The sequence below is a fragment of the Lemur catta genome, chromosome 20 (assembly GCF_020740605.2).
Source record: "Lemur catta isolate mLemCat1 chromosome 20, mLemCat1.pri, whole genome shotgun sequence".
NCBI lineage: Eukaryota > Metazoa > Chordata > Mammalia > Primates > Lemuridae > Lemur > Lemur catta.
This window is the reverse complement of record NC_059147.1, coordinates 2,789,145-2,805,368: the sequence shown is the minus strand read 5'-3', so window position 1 is coordinate 2,805,368 and position 16,224 is coordinate 2,789,145.

The following is a 16,224-nucleotide window of genomic DNA, read 5'->3' as shown; positions in this document are numbered from 1 at the left end:
CTCAAAACTCCTTAGACCAAAAGCCTTATGGCTCTAGTTTGCCTTGAAGGAAGTTGTATTGTCCATATGGCATGAGGGCCAGCTTCTGCTAATAAAATGGTCAAATGCTTTCTCTCTGCAAAGCTTTGTTCGTTGTCTCTGGTGGAATTTTGGTTCCCAGGGAGAGACACTTGCCCCTTGCTTCTAATATGAAGTGTCCGCTAGTCCTGGGGTCTCTAGCCCAGGTTTGAACTCACTTTGACCCCCACCTAATGCCTTACAATAGTTGATCATATTATGATTGAATGTTTTTGTTTTCACTTTTTTTTCCTATAAATTATAAATTCCACAGTTCCTGTCTGTAAGATCATAAAGTTTTTTGAACCAAAGTTGACACTTCATGTGTATTTTTAATAGTTATGTTAAAAACTGAAGTGTGAGAGGAGGAAATTTCTAGGAAAATGCCCTTATTTTCTGCTTTTAGAGATCAAAAGAATGTCTCATTATGGGGCGCCACCATTATATGCAGTAAGTTTTAGAACAAAAAAAAATTCTGAATTAATCTTTGTTAACTTTATTTCAGAAAGTGGTAAAATAGCTGTGGCATACAGACCCAGTGAAGAGATCGTAGATGTCAGAAGTGGGCCAGGCACCGTGGCTCATGCCTGTAATCCTAGCACTCTGGGAGGCCGAGGCGAGAGGATCGCTCAAGGTCAGGAGTTCGAGACCAGCCTCAGCAAGAGCGAGATCCTGTCTCTACTAAAAAATAGAAAGAAATTAACCGGACAACTAAAAATATATAGAAAAAATTAGCCGGGCATGGTGGCATATGCTTGTAGTCCCAGCGACTCGGGAGGCTGAGGCAGGAGGATTGCTTGAGCCCAAGAGTTTGAGGTTGCTGTAAGCTAGGCTGATGCCACAGCACTCTAGCCCGGGCAACAGAGTGAGACTCTGTCTCAAAAAAAAAAAAAAAAAAAGAAGTGAAGAACTACATGATTTAATTCAAGTATGTGGAAATAAAAGCTTAAGGGTAATGTAGCCAGGGTAGCCATAATTCAAAACAACCAGCAGTATTTGGAAGACTTCAGCATGTATCATTCTTAGGAACATGTGAAACTCCGAAACTGCTTTTAAGTGCGGGGTATTTCTGGGGCTTTTACTGACGTCCTGGCCCTTGGCTCTGACCCCTTATTTGAAGTTTGGAGAGCAGAATTGAGGACTATTAGAATACTACTACTGTTGTAGACACAAGAGAGGGGTTAGTCTCTCCCACCAGGGGTTAAGGATTCTGGGCTGCTTGAAGACAGGCCTTTTTAGAACTCCCCTCAAACAAGATCCAGGGATTTGGGCAGAAAGTAACAATTGCTTTAAGTGTAATTATGCTATAGCTTTCAAAAACTATTATGCCTTTCAAATGTGGCTTATTACCTAGAGCTCAACATCTCCTACATATCTTGGAAGGAATATTTTGCTGCAGATCCTTTCTGTAGATAAATTACAGTCATATGCCACATAATGACCTTCTGGTCAACAACAAACCACATAAGTGATGGTGATTCCACAAGAATATAATGGGTTGCCCTATACAGGTGTACCATTTTTTAATCTTTTACACTGTATTTTTACTGTACCTTTTCTGTTTAGATACACAAATACTTACCATCGTGTTACAGTTGCCTACAGTATTCAGTACAGTAACATGCTGTACAGGTTTGTAGCCCAGGAGCAATAGGCCATGCCATGTAGCCTGGGCGTGTGGTAGGATACACCATCTAGGTTTGTGTCAGTGCTCTCTATGATGTTTGCGCAGCAACAAAATTGCCCAATGATGCATTTTTCAAGCTCCTCCTCACATGGCAAGCAATGTATAACTGTATATAAAATCCCTTTATTAGGGGTTAAGTTGCTAACGTAATATCTAAAGTAGTCATTATTTACTATGTATAGGATTTTTTTTTTTAAGGAGCAAACAATGTGTTTTGTGTTAGTGGGAACTTAATTTGGGGCTAGATTTTTGATTATTTAACTTGCTTCAGAATTGCAAAGTGTTTTGTTTTGAAGAAGGGAGAGAAAGTGGTTGCATTCTGAAAAAGTATTTGAAGTTTTTTTCCATGTAAAATAATTATTTTAATTTTATTTAAATAAATCCAGTGAAGGTAATGTCAAATGTTAAGAATACTAGTTTCCTGTGAAATGTGAGAAGAAAGAAAGAAGTCAGCACTGATTTCAGAAATACAATTGTAACAGGTCCATCCCTAAATGAGGCGAGTCTTAGAATCACTCCCAACTTAAAACCATTACTATGTACCAAGCTGTAAGGTTTTTGGGTGGTCAGCGCCAGAGAAAGAAGGATGAGTAGAGTTGAAAGGGTTAAGCAAAGAGGCTTTATTGGAGGGCTCCTGGGTGGGGGTAACGGGTCCCAAGGGAGGGGCCTGGGTGAGGTTCCCAGGTCCCCGGAGAAACCAGGGACTCGAGAAGTCACAGTTGTCTGGGACTGAGGCAAGGGTATTTATATGCGGTGAGAGGCATAAGTGGAGGGAGGCTTGTTTTTTAGGTGCTTGTTTAAGTGGTTTATTAAGTTTTTGGTAAGTAGGATGTCTCTGGGGCTGCAACAGGATGTCTCCAGGATCGGGTAGGCGGCATGGGGGCTGGGTGTGCTGCCAGTCACAGGATGTGGCTGGGCTTGGTGAGGCCAGCTGCTTCTTCAAGTGGAAAAGTGGAGCTGACTCACTGCTTAGGGCAGAGGGGTTTGCAGCAGGGGAGGGGGCTACACAGCCCCCCCACCAACCTTACACAAGCCATGTGCTACACACTGGGAAAAAGATGAAGCACTTTCTCAGTTTACGTATTACGGGTTGTATCAAACAATAAACAAGTCATAAAATAGGAAACATTGTGAATTAAGTCAGTTGGGTTCTATTATAGCAGTATTTCAAGAAAATTATTTAACCTGCTGACATTAAGATCCTAAGTGTCTTCTCCATGTGTGCACACAGGATAGACCTCTGAAAAGTGGCGTAGTTACTTCTAGGTTAATGGCTGTGCTTAACCAAGGCAGGATGGGGGAAGTTTGCCCATGCTGACATAAAGGGCTATTCACTCCGATTCACACAGTCTCTCCTAGACCGAATTGCCCGACTCCTAAAACCCATCCTACAGAAATTTTGGAGTCATCACTGATTCTGTGACAACCCCTATCTAATAGAGTGGTGAATTCATTATCAAACATGGAACAAAGGATACTGAAAGTTGAGCAAAAATGGTAACATTCTGGAGTAAATAACTGTAATGTGTGTTCTGCCTGCCACCCTAACTGGCGCTCATTGTACAGGTCAGTTGTGTTTCTCGGAAGCAGTCCTGCCAGGGAGAGGAAGAATCTCTCTCAGATTTTAGCTTGGAGGAAGACGAGTTCAGGCTGCCAAAACTGGACTAGCACTTCTGAATATATGGAGAGGCGAGGCCCTGTGACTTCCTTGGGAAGTTCAGCTGTCCCTACCCCAATGGGCTGCTGGAGTTCTGGGGCCACCCAGGTCTGTGGCCCAAATCCTGCCTGGCTAAAGGGGGAGTGGTGTTCCTGCGGGGGACAGTTGTATCTCTGCAGGGGAAGAGAGGCTTCGGCCCAGTGACTGTGGGGAAAAGCTCGCCCTGGTGGCACGCAGCCAATCTGGGCCTGAGCTAAATAAAGGCTGCTGCATAAATAAAGGTGTCATAGATAAAGGGCGGGGCGGGGCAGGGCGCGCGGTTGCAGGGCTGCCATAAATGTTTCGGCTCCTGCTGGCGCTGGAGCCTCCCCACGTCATGTCCCTACTGCGCTTCTGGACCCTGTGGGTCCTTCTCACGTGGCAATCGTGGCTGCTGGTTCAGGCAGCTCCACTTCAAAAGTGGGCCTGGGACCCAGTCCTGCTGACCTCTGAATCCCCAGGACAGACCCAGCCCTGGTCTTCCCGCTCCTCTGATCTCCCACCCGAATCGCCCCATGCGCTTACACCCTGGGCAGACCCCTAGGGCTTTGATTACCTGGGGTCCTCTGCTTCTTCCCAGATGTTGGCCCCGCCTCAGCAGTTGACTGAGACTTTGGCTCTATTGCTGGATACGCATTCAGCTCAAGTGCTGCCTCCAGGGCCAGATCAGTTTGCCGTTCCACATCGGGATCCGAATGACAAGCTGACTCCACAACAAAGTCTCCCGGAGGTGGTTCCAGTGCCAGGTTGGAATCAGACTCAAGTCCTAGCTCTGCCTCCTCAACTCAGAAGTAAGATTCAAGCTGTGGGTCTAGATCAGGCTGCAGATCACCAGGCATTTGAAATACTTGTTCCATCTCTAGATAGTCAGAGTTCAAAACCAACAAGGTTTATTATTTCACCAAAGAACCTAAAGAAAGATCTAGCTCAGCATCCATGGCTTGCTAAGGTGGTTGTTGGAACTTCAAATCTATTTGCATCAAAACCTCAGCATCAAAAACAAACTCTACATGATGATTACCTAGATCCAAGTATGGATATAGTTTATCCTGGTGGCCTATCTCTGGAATTCCCGGAGAACTTAGATGAGTCTTCAAGGCCCCCTGAACCTTCTCAATTCCATCTAGAGGATGAAACTCAAAATCCAGAGACCCCTGAGGAGATGCAATGTTCTTCACTCCAGCAAGAAGCCCCAGAACAATCCCCTGAGGAGGTAGAACCTTCTTCAACCCAGCAGGAGGTCCCAGTTCAGCCTCCAGAGCACCCTGAGGAGGTAGAACCTTCCTCAACCCAACAAAAAGGCCTGGTTCAAAGACCACAGCTCCCTGAGGAGGTGGAAACTGCTGCCACCCAGGAGGAGACCCCAGCTGAGTCTCCAGGCTTTCCTGTGGAGGCTGAACCTTCCCCCAGTGAGCAAGAGCAGCCGCTCAGCATTGTGAGTCTCTCCTGAGGAGAGTGAACCTTCTCTGACCCAGCAGGAGGCCATAGCTCAAGCTCCAGAGTCCCCTGTGGAGAGTATAGCTCAAACTCCACCAAATCATGAGGTGACGGTTCGACCTCATCGTTATAACTTGCCCCATGTTGCAGTTAAACCTCTGGATGTGGAGGTTACCGTAACTTCAGAGCCTACCAAGCAGACTGAATCTTCTGCAGTCCAGTTGGAGTCTCCAGCTCAGCCTTCAGAACATCCTGAGGAGGTGGAACCCCCCTCCAATCCAGCAGGAACAACCAGCTCAGTCTCCAGAGCACCATGAAGGAACAGTTTCTCCTCCAGATAACCATCAAACTCAGCATTCAGACTTGCCCCATGCTGTTACAGCCCCAGATCTGCAGCTCACCATAGCAGGAGAGCCTACTACAGAGGTGGGAACTTCTCCAATCCTCCAAGAGGCTACAGCTCAGCTCTCAGGGCCAGTCAATGATGTGGAACATTCAACCCAGCAGGAGGCCCCAACTCAGCCTTCGGAGCTCCCGAATGAAGTTGCAGCTCAACCTCCAGAGCATCATGAGGTAACAGTTTCTCAAATTCAGCCTCCAATGTTACACAATGTCACTGTAAAACCTGTGGATCATGTGGTTACCACAACTCCAGAGTCCACTAATGAAGTTGAAATTCCAGCCCAACAGGAGGCCCCAGCTCAGTCTTCAGTGTCCCCTCAGCAGTTTAAACCTTTGAAAGGCCAAGAAGAAGTTATGATTCAGCAGCCCAACTTCCCTGAAAAGGATGAACAGTCTCCAGTCCGTCAAGGGGTCCCAACTCAGCCTGAAGAGCTTCCTGAGGATCCATCTCCAAGCCAGCAGGAAATCTCAGCATTACCTCAAGAGCCCCCTGTGGGTGTTGGACCTTCACCAAGCCAGTGACAGCACGCAACTCAGCCTCCAGATCCCCCTAAGGAGTTAGTACATTCTCCAGTCCAATAGGAGCCCCAGCTGAGCCACCAGCATCCCCTAAGGAGGTTGAACCATCTGGGACTCAGCAGGAAGCCTTGGGCCATCCTCCAAAGTCCACTGAAGAGGTCATACCTTCTCCACCTCAGCAGGAGTTTCCAGCTCAGCCTTCAGAGCCCCCTAAGGAGGTTGTAGGTCAACCTTCAGTGAACTATGAGATGACAGTTCCATCACCACGTCAGGATTAAGCCCAGTATACAACATTGCCCACTGTCGCAGTTCAACTTTTGGTCCTGTGGCTTACCATAACTCCAGAACCCACTACAGAGGTTGAACTTTCTTCAATCATGCAGGAGACCCCAGCTCAGCTTCCAGAGCTGCCTAAGGAGATTATAGCTCCCGTTTATTATGAGACAACAGTTCCAACACCAAGTCAAGCTCAAGGTCGGCATCCAACATCACCCAGTGTCACAGTTCAACATTTGGACTCAGAGTTTACCATGATTTCAGTATCCACCATGCAGGCTGAACAGACCAGGTTCAGACTCAGCCTCCAAACCTGCCTGAAGTTGCAATTCAACCTTCTGAGATGGATTTTACTGTAAATCACATCTCAGAACAGAGTGCCACCACATATGCCACAAATATATGTCAGCTCTGTACCTGCAAAGATGAGACAATGTCATGTGTGGGTCTCAGCCCAAAGCAGAGGCTCTACCGAGTGCCTGTGCAGGAGCCTAATGCCCATAATGGCACCTTCACCATCTCATAAGCATCACCTTTCCTCCTTGGTTCTCTGCACCTGCCTCATGCGGCAGCATTTTCCTTGAGACCTTCCTGGGCCTTCTTCATTGACTCACTTTCTCCTTTTACCTTTTACTTGTCAACTTTTCCTTATCCTCATTCTCCTTCTTACTATTGTGCCCCTTCTCCGAACTTTTGCTTGTGATGACTCTTCCTTTTTCCTTAACCATTTTTATTTAGCCTCATCATATCCTTGCTTAACCTCTGCCCTGCTGTGTTTGCTGCACTCTCTTCACAGGGCATGTCCCTCTCCCCGTCTCCTTAGCGATGATACAACAAAGTCATTAATAGTGGGTTCTGGAGCCAGCCTGCCTGGGTTTGAACCCAGGCCTGTCATTTATTAGCTTTGTGACCTTCAGAAAGTGATTCTGCTCTGTGGCTCAATTTCCTCATCTTTAAAATGGGGATTATGATAGTTACCTTTTCATAGGACTGTTGTGAGATTTAGGTGTGTGAGTACATGTAATGCATATATCAGTGTCTGACATACTTACGAATGTTAGCTGCCATTATTATTATTCAGTTTGTTAGTTATGTCCAGAACTCACTTTGTACCTGGCTTTCTATATGTAGCAGCCATTTTGTGCCCAACCCAGGGCAAAGTATGACATGGTCTCTAGAACATGAAAATGATAGGTGGGAAGAAAGGGACGAGGCACAAAAAGGGAGGTGATTTACAATGAAGTACTACAAGAGATGCAGACCAGAGGCGCCATAATTCCCCAGAATCTATAATCACTGAGGTGTGGGGGTCAGAGGAATACTCCTTGCATAAGTTGAAACTTTACCTGGGGCTTAAACAGTGGCTATAATTTGTTAAGTAGAAAGAAAAATAGGGAGTAAAGCCTAGGCAAAGACATGTCTGCAGAAATGATGGGAATTTAGCTGGGCATGGTGGCTCACACCTGTAATCCTAGCACTCTGGGAGGCAGAGGCGGGAGGATCGCTTGAGCTCAGGAGTTTGAGACCAGCCTGAGCAAGAGCAAGACCCCATCTCTACTAAAAAAAAAAAAATAGAAAGAAATTAGCCAAACAAGTAATAATAGGAAAAATTAGCCAGGTACAGTGGTGCGTGCCTATAGTCCCAGCTACCCAGGAGGCTGAGGCAGGAGGATCACTTGAGCCCAGGAGTTTGAGGTTGCTGTGAGCTAGGCTGACACCATGGCACTCTAGCCCCGGGCAACAGAGTGAGGCCCTGTTTCAAAAAAGAAAAAAGAAAAAAAAGAAAGAAAGAAATGATTGGGATTTAGTAGACCAGTCTGCCTGCAATGAGTTGGGTTAGGAAGCAATGAAAGACGTGATTAGGAAAAACCTCGAATATCAGCTATGGGAGTTTGAAAGTTATGCGATGAGGTATGGAGAGCCATCGAAGGTTCTCAAGCAAGAGAGAGAAATGATTAAGACAGGAGGATTATTTTTTTTTTTTTTTTGAGACAGAGTCTCGCTTTGTTGCCCGGGCTAGAGTGAGTGCCGTGGCGTCAGCCTAGCTCACAGCAACCTCAAACTCCTGGGCTTAAGCGATCCTCCTGCCTCAGCCTCCAGAGTAGCTGGGACTACAGGCATGTGCCACCATGCCCGGCTAATTTTTTCTATATATATTTTTAGCTGTCCAAATCATTTATTTCTATTTTTAGTAGAGACGGGGTCTCGCTCTTGCTCAGGCTGGCCTCAAACTCCTGACCTCGAACGATCCACCCTCCTCAGCCTCCCAGAGTGCTAGGATTACAGGCGTGAGCCACCGCGCCCGGCCAAGACAGGAGGATTATTTTTAGAATGCACATGTAGAGCACTCTAGAAAGGAAAGCTTAACTTGGGGAGACCAAATAGAAAGCTCTAGCAAAATCTAGGAGTAAAATGAGAAGGGGCTAAATCCGAGTGGCTGTGACAGGAGTGGGAAGAAAGTCCTGGCAATATGACCAAGAGAACAGACAGAATTTAGTGACTGACTAGGGAGTCGGGTGACGGTGTGTACAGGGGAGGGAGAAATCAAACGTGACTCCAAGGTTTCTGTCCTGGATGAGAAAGAGAATGAAGTGCAGCAGTCAGAAAGAGAGTCAGTTTGAGGGAGGGAGTTTAGTTTGGACATTTTTAATTTTTTTATGGTGAGCATTAAGCAACTAGAAGCTTCTGGTTGAATCGAAATGTGCACTAGGCAGAGGAGCAGACAAATGTCTGTTTTGACCAATTTCTGCCCCCCACTGGCGAACTGAATGAAGAAATTGAACTGAACTGAATCTAGAAACTGAATAAGTAAAATTGTTGCTGAGGAATGAGGACAGAGTTAAAGGTAAAGACTGAAAGTCATCCACAGAGTTGAAACTGAACATAAGGTACTTAACAGCTTTTTTTCTTTCCTTTTCATTTATTTATTTTTTTTAGGAACTCAAATACTTTAATTTGCTACATATGTCATATGTCATTCAACATATGCTGAAACTGGGGAAACAAGGTCCAAATAGTGAATGAATAAAACTTAAACACATCAGGCCGGGCACGGTGGCCCATGCCTATAATCCTAGCGCTCTGGGAGACTGAGGCGGGAGGATCACCCGAGGTCAGGGGTTCAAGAGCAGCCTGAGGAAGAGTGAGACCCCATCTCTACTAAAAAATAGAAAAATTAGCCAGGCTTGATGGCATGCACCTGTAGTCCCAGCTACTTGGGAGGCTGAGGCAGGAGGATCGCTTGAGCCCAGGAGTCTGAGGTTGCTGTGAGCTAGGCTGACGCCACGGCACTCTAGCCCGGGCAACAGAGTGAGACTCTGTCTCAAAAAAAAAACAAAAACAAAAACTTAAACACATCAATATATATTGTTTTCAAAAACTGGGAGAATATACAAATTAAGGAAGCAGTTAAAATACAATATTTTGTATATGTAAAAATAAGAATTAAATATATATTATAAACCTATACACAAAAAATAAAAATTAAATGAAAGGATAAGATAGTCAAACAGTGCCAAGTACCAACCTGCTGAAGACAAAGGACAAACTGTCCCTTATGACGGAGTGATGTGGTGGTCAGCACCTTAACCAAGTGAACATATCACCAATAGTGGAAAAACCTGAAATTATATCACCGTTGGTGTCATATAATAAATAGACAATATCACTTGTCTAGCATTCTTGACAAAAATGTTTAATAAGAACCTAATCATGAGGAAATAATGCTTGCTTTTTTTTAAAATTATTTTTTATTTTATTTATAAATTTAAAGTAATTATTTATTTATTTATTTATTTGAGACAAAGACTCACTCTGTTATCCTGGGTAGAGCTGTAGTGGTGTCTTCATAGCTCACAGCAACCTCAAACTCCTGGGCTCTAGTGATCGTCCTGCCTCAGCCTCCCGAGCAGCTGGGACTACAGGCATGGGCCACCAAGCCTGGCTAATTTTTCTATTTTTAGTACAGACGGGATCTCCCTCTTGCTCAGGCTGGTCTCGAACTCCTGGGCTCAAGCAATCCTCCCACCTAGGCCTCCCAGAGTGCTAGGATTACAGGTGTGAGCCACTGTGCCCTGCCTTTCTTTTACATATGTGTCATTCATGGATATATTCCCACTTAAAAAAAAGAACAAGAAGAAGAAGCAGCATATATGTAGGATAAAATATGAAAATCCACACTCTCATCCTCCCAGCACCCCTGTCCCCTGCATCCTACCACCCATAACTCTGTTAACCATTTTGGTGTGTGTCCTTCCTTCCAATCTCTCTCCTTTGCATTTTTTATTCCCTAATGAGGTACTACTTCCTTCTTTGCTCTGTGATTTGTGCTTTTTCCCTATGCAATGTGTCTAAGAGATCTTTCCATGTCAGTACATTAGTCCCTCTAATTTCTAATTGCCCTTATCCTTCCAATACCTGGAGAGGTTTCAACAGAGGGCATTTAGCCAAAGCTTTGCTGTTACCTGACATATGTTTCTTTTCTTTATTCTTATTTGCTGATAATGCTAAACTTTTGCCCATTTTTTTCTGTTGAATTAATTATCATTTTATTATTGGTTTGTAGAAGTAGTCAGTTTAGACACATAAGTGATTTTGGAAAAAAAAAGCTGCTGAGGAGATGCGTCATCATCCATGCCAGTGGTCCCACCTCATTTCTAGATTAATTATACAAACTGTGAAGCTGAGAGCTCTGGAAATTAGAAAGCTGGGATTATTTTCTGTATTTGAATATCCCCTACAAGGTTGCCATGATTCTTTTATTCTATTCAGATTCTTTTATTCTATTCATTCTTTTCCTACCTATTCAAGGATATGAACTACGTTTCTTCACAGAAATTTCCAAGGAAATGCTATTTCTTACATTGATGAGAATGTATGGAACTCATACCGTTGGACTGAGAAACTGAGTATATTCTCTCCAAATATGAGTACAAAAATGAGATCCTTCTTGGTCCAGAATTTTGAGGTTAATACTTCTGAGGAAAGGTATTTCCCCCTCCCTATCTCAAATGAACCTCTGTTGATGGTAATTCTATGATTATTTTAAAATTAAATTTGGCGGGCTCTTTTTAAAATAAGAAGCTATTTATTTATTTATTTAGAGACGGGGTCTTGCTCTTGCTCAGGCTGGTCTCCAACTCCTGAGCGCAAACGATCTGCCCACCTTGGCCTCCCAAAGTGCTAAGATTACAGGCGTGAGCCACCCGCCTGGCCAAGAAACAATTTAAATTTGTTTTGTATTATACAAGTAATACACGATTATATTCTTAATGTATAAAAATGAAACAATAGGTGTAATGAAAACCCTCCCTGTGTCCTGGTCGCTGGTCCCTGAGGTAACCACTACTCTGAGCTTGGCATATATCCTTCCAGATATTTTCCCAAGTATTTGCCTACATACATATTTACATATAGCAAAACAGATTTGTTGTGTGGTCTTTTTATCTTTTTTTTTTTTACATAAATGGTAACATCTTGCAACTTGATTCTTTCACTTCATGGTATGTCTTAGATTTCTTTCTTCCCTAGTACTTAGAGGGTTACTCCATTCATTTAATCTCCTGCATAGTATTCCACAGTATGGATGTATCGTGGTTTATTTAATAATTCCCTCATTGCTGGATGTTTATATTTTATGTACAGTTTTCTTGTTACATGCATTGCTGCTATGAAATCCTTGTACATGCTTCTTTATAAACATGGGCAAGTATTTCTGTAGAATAGACATCTAGAAATGGAATTGTTGGTGTGAAGACTATGTCGGTATGAAATTTCAATTATTCTCAAAAAAGTTGTGCTACCTTACGCTACAGTCAACAGAATATGACAGCGTTCATTTTTCCCTTCTTTGGCTGAGTATTCTCCAACCGTTTGCTGATATGATGGGTGAACAAAAGGGGTCCCATCTGAATTTGAATTTTTCTAATTACTTGTGAATTTAAATATCTTTATATGGTTATTGAACATTTGGGTTTCTTCTCTGAGTTTTCTGTCCTTTGTCCATTTTTAATGTTGAATCGTTTTATCATTTTCTTTTTTTCTTTTTTTTTTTTTATTTCAGCTCATCATGGGGGTACATAAGTTTAGGTCATATACATTGTCCATGTCCTGCCCATCCCCCCGAGTCAGAGTCCCAAGCGCGTCCGTTCTCATTCTCCAGACAGTGCGCCTGGCACTCATCATGTAGTCATACCTCCATCCCCTCCCCCCCCACCTCCCCGGGTCTGCACCTTCAAGCATGACCATTCCCCAGAGGGTGTGCAACGCACTCGTCATGTAGGCATACACCCATCCCCTCCCCCCACCCCCCATCCCAGTCTGATATCCAATTGGTATCCTTCCCCGATGTACATTTAGGTGATGATCAGGGAAACCAGTTTTCTGGTGAGTACATGTGATGCTTGTTTTTCCATTCTTTGGATACTTCACTTAGTATAATGGGTTCCAGCTCTCTCCAGGAGAACCAAAGAGATGTCGTATCATCATTATTTCATAGTTGAGTAATACTCCATGGTATACATATACCACAGTTTACTAATCCATTCGTGGATTGATGGGCACTTGGGTTGTTTCCACATCTTTGCGATTGTGAATTGTGCAGCTATAAACATTCGGGTACAGGTGTCTTTGTTAAAGAATGACTTTTGTTCTTCTGGGTATATGCCCAATAATGGGATTGCTGGATCAAATGGTAGGTCTACTTGAATCTGTTTAAGGTATCTCCATATTGCTTTCCATAGGGGTTGCACTAGTTTGCATTCCCACCAGCAGTGTATGAGTGTTCCTGTCTCTCCGCATCCACGCCAACATGTGTTGTTTTGGGATTTTTTGATAAAGGCCATTCTCACCGGAGTTAAGTGGTATCTCATTGTCGTTTTGATTTGCATTTCCCTGATGATTAGGGATGTTGAGCATTTTTTGATACGTTTTTTGGCCATTCTTATGTCTTCTTTTGAAAAATTTCTATTCATGTCCTTTGCCCATTTTTTGATAGGATTGTTTGATTTTTTCTTGCTGATTTTCCTGAGTTCTAAATAGATTCTTGTTATCAGTCTTTTATCTGATGTGTAGTATGCGAAAATTTTTTCCCATTCTGTAGGCTGTCTGTTTATTTTCGTGACTGTTTCTTTGGCTGTGCAGAAGCTTTTTAATTTAATCAGGTCCCATTCATTTATTTTTGTTGTTGCTGCGATTGCCTTAGGGGTTTTCTTTATAAATTCTTTGCCTAGACCAATGCATTTTATCATTTTCTTATTGATTTGTCGAAGGAATCAGTTTATGGACATAAATGATTTTGGAAAAAAATACTTACATTCAAAGTAATTAACTGGCATTTCACAACAGTTTATGTGTCATCTCATCATTGATTTCTGAATTGCTATTTGTGAAAATAGAGATGTAATTTTATTCCCATTCAGTTTTGGCTCCCTGAATTCAATCTGTTCTTTTCATGGACCTCTGCCCTAAAGAGGCGATCCACAAATGGAAACTAAAATATATTTTTGCATATATTCAGGAAGGGCAGTTTTCTGGGAAAAAGATCCATAGCTTTTTTTTTTTTTTTTTTGACAGAATCTTGCTCTGTTGCCCGGGCTAGGGTGCCGTGATGTCAGCCTAGCTCACTCTTCTCCTGGGTGCAATCCCCTGTGGCCCTGCTCAGCCTGTGGTGTCCTCCCCGTGCGGGTTGACCATATACAAGGTCTGTCCGGAAAGTAACCAGCCACTGTTCATATAACGAGAACAGTTTGCGTGACGTTGATGTAACCTGGCAGCCAAGGAGAGTCGACTGGGATGCACCTGTCTGAGCAATGGCAATGTCACCGTACTAGTCAGTGGGGTGCTAGATGCTATGGAGTGAGCATGTGCACCATGTGGCTGTCACATTCAAAATGACTGAGCGAGTGGAGCAATGAATCTGCATCACATTTTGCATTAAGCTTGAACCTTTTTCCACAGAAACCATTCGGATGACTCAGAAAGCTTTCAGGGATGATGCGATGAGTGCGGCACAGATCAAAGTGTGACACAAACACTTCAGTGATGTTCGAGAATCTGTTGAAAGTGATCCACCTTCTGGAAGGCCTGCCACAAGCAGACCACCTGAGGATGTTGAATGTGTACGGGTCAGGTGAACAATCAGATACAAGGGTTTGTTTGAGTTCTGTTTTTAATCCCTTTGGGTCTTTATGTAGGAGTAGAGTTGCTGGGTCAGATGGTAATTCTGTGCTTAACTTTTTGAGGAACAGAGAGGTGAATCTTGCACAAGCCCCCAAGAGTAGCAAGTAAGACTTAAAGGCAGGTTTTGACCCAAGACACGAGCCCTTGGATGGGGGTTGCATGGGCATCCTCCTGGGCAAGGTGTGGGCCCCCAACTGTCCCCTGCTGCCCCTTAGCTCGGCCCTGTGAACATCGCCTGGCCTGGGACAGTCAGTCCTACTGGGTAATGTTAAACATTCCAGAGTTGGTTATCTGTGGTGGTGGTTTTGATTCTGGGATCGTTAGTCTTCAAAGAGAATTCTGCATCATGAGCCAGCCAGGTCTGATTGGGATGCCAGCCGAGAGGGGGAGAAAGGGAAAAGATTTGCCCAGAGAACTGACTGGGCTCTGGCAGGTGCCTGATTTCTATATGCAGTGTGCTCAAGGGCTGTAGTGGAGTGGATGGCGGCCTCCAAAAGGGACATAGGATCCCCAAAAGCTGTGAATGTGATCTTCATTGGAAAAAGGGTCTACGCAGACATTAAGAAAAGGATATCCAGATGAGATCATCCTGGATTATTCGGGTGGGGCTGAATCCAGTGACACGTTGCTGATGAGAGAAAGGCAGAGGGAAATGTGAAACACAGGAAAGCACGAGGACAAAGGACATGGGAAGGCAGAAGCAGAGATTGACATGAGGAAGCATTAGCTACGCAATCCTCCCGGGTTGTCGCTTAGGCACTAACTCCAATGACAAGTGTTTTTATGAGAGAGGCAGAGATCTGAGGCAGAGAATGAGAGAAGACCATGCGAAGACACAGGCAGAGATTGGAGCGATGTGGCCACAAGCCAAGGAACACCTGGAGCCCCCAGAAGTTGGATGAGACAAGGAGGGATCGTCCCCTAGAGCCTCTGGAGGGAGAGTCAGTTGCCCTGGTGACATTTGGAGTGTGGCCTGCAGAAGTGTGAGAATAAGTTTCTGTTGTTTTAAGCTACCCATTCGTGGTCATTTTTTACAGCAGCCACAGGAAACTAAGCCGGGGTCCAATCAGAGACACCACGGGGCATCCATGGGTAAAAGAGGGTGCCCTGGTCACAGCCACAGCCCAATCAGCAGTGGTGGGTCAGGCTGTGAGGGCCTCTGCCATCGCATGGGCTGACTTCCTGTTGGCAAAGACGGAGGGAGGTCTCTGGCCTATGGTGGTTTAGTGAGTCCGGACGAGAAGCAGCTTCCAAGCCCCACCACATGCAGGACCAGGGGATGGGGAATGACATCCTCAGGCTGGGAGAGTCCCTGGAGGTCAGTAGCCGGGGTGGATGGGGCCGCTTCAAAACAAGGCAGGAAGATCCCTGTTGCTATCAGCTGTGCCATCTCCTTGCTGTGACTCACCTGAGCACCAGCCATGGCACGGGGCTGGGACAGGTTCATTCCCACAAATCCCAGCTCCACATGACCTGAGGAGTGACTGTGAACATGGGGCGGGGAAGATGGTGGAGCAGAGGCCACATGGAGCCCTCCCCAGGGTGCTTCAGGGAACCCTGCGGTACTCTGTGTCACTCCCCTGGATGGTCATCCTCCTCCACAAATAGGAAGGGTGGCAGCAACATCCAAGGAATCCAGCTTCTCAACTCCAGAGCCTCGCTCAGGTGGCTGGCTTGTCTCCTCCATCAGATGAGCACAGGGGGAGGGACTCCTTCTGCCCTGCAGTGGAGCGGGAGGAAGCTGCCGCCTCAGCCCTCTGTGGAAAAGCCTGGAAATCCCGCTGGGTTACACAGACCTTCTCTCTCCTGCCCGCCCTGACACGGAGCTTTGTAAGATTTATTTATTTTTAGGGTTCAGCTTATGAAGCATTTATATCTAGAAAGCACATTTCCCCAAATCTTTAAACGCTGCTATGCAACTAATAAATCAAACTGCACATTTCATGAACCAATTGACTGGAGTGATTAAATG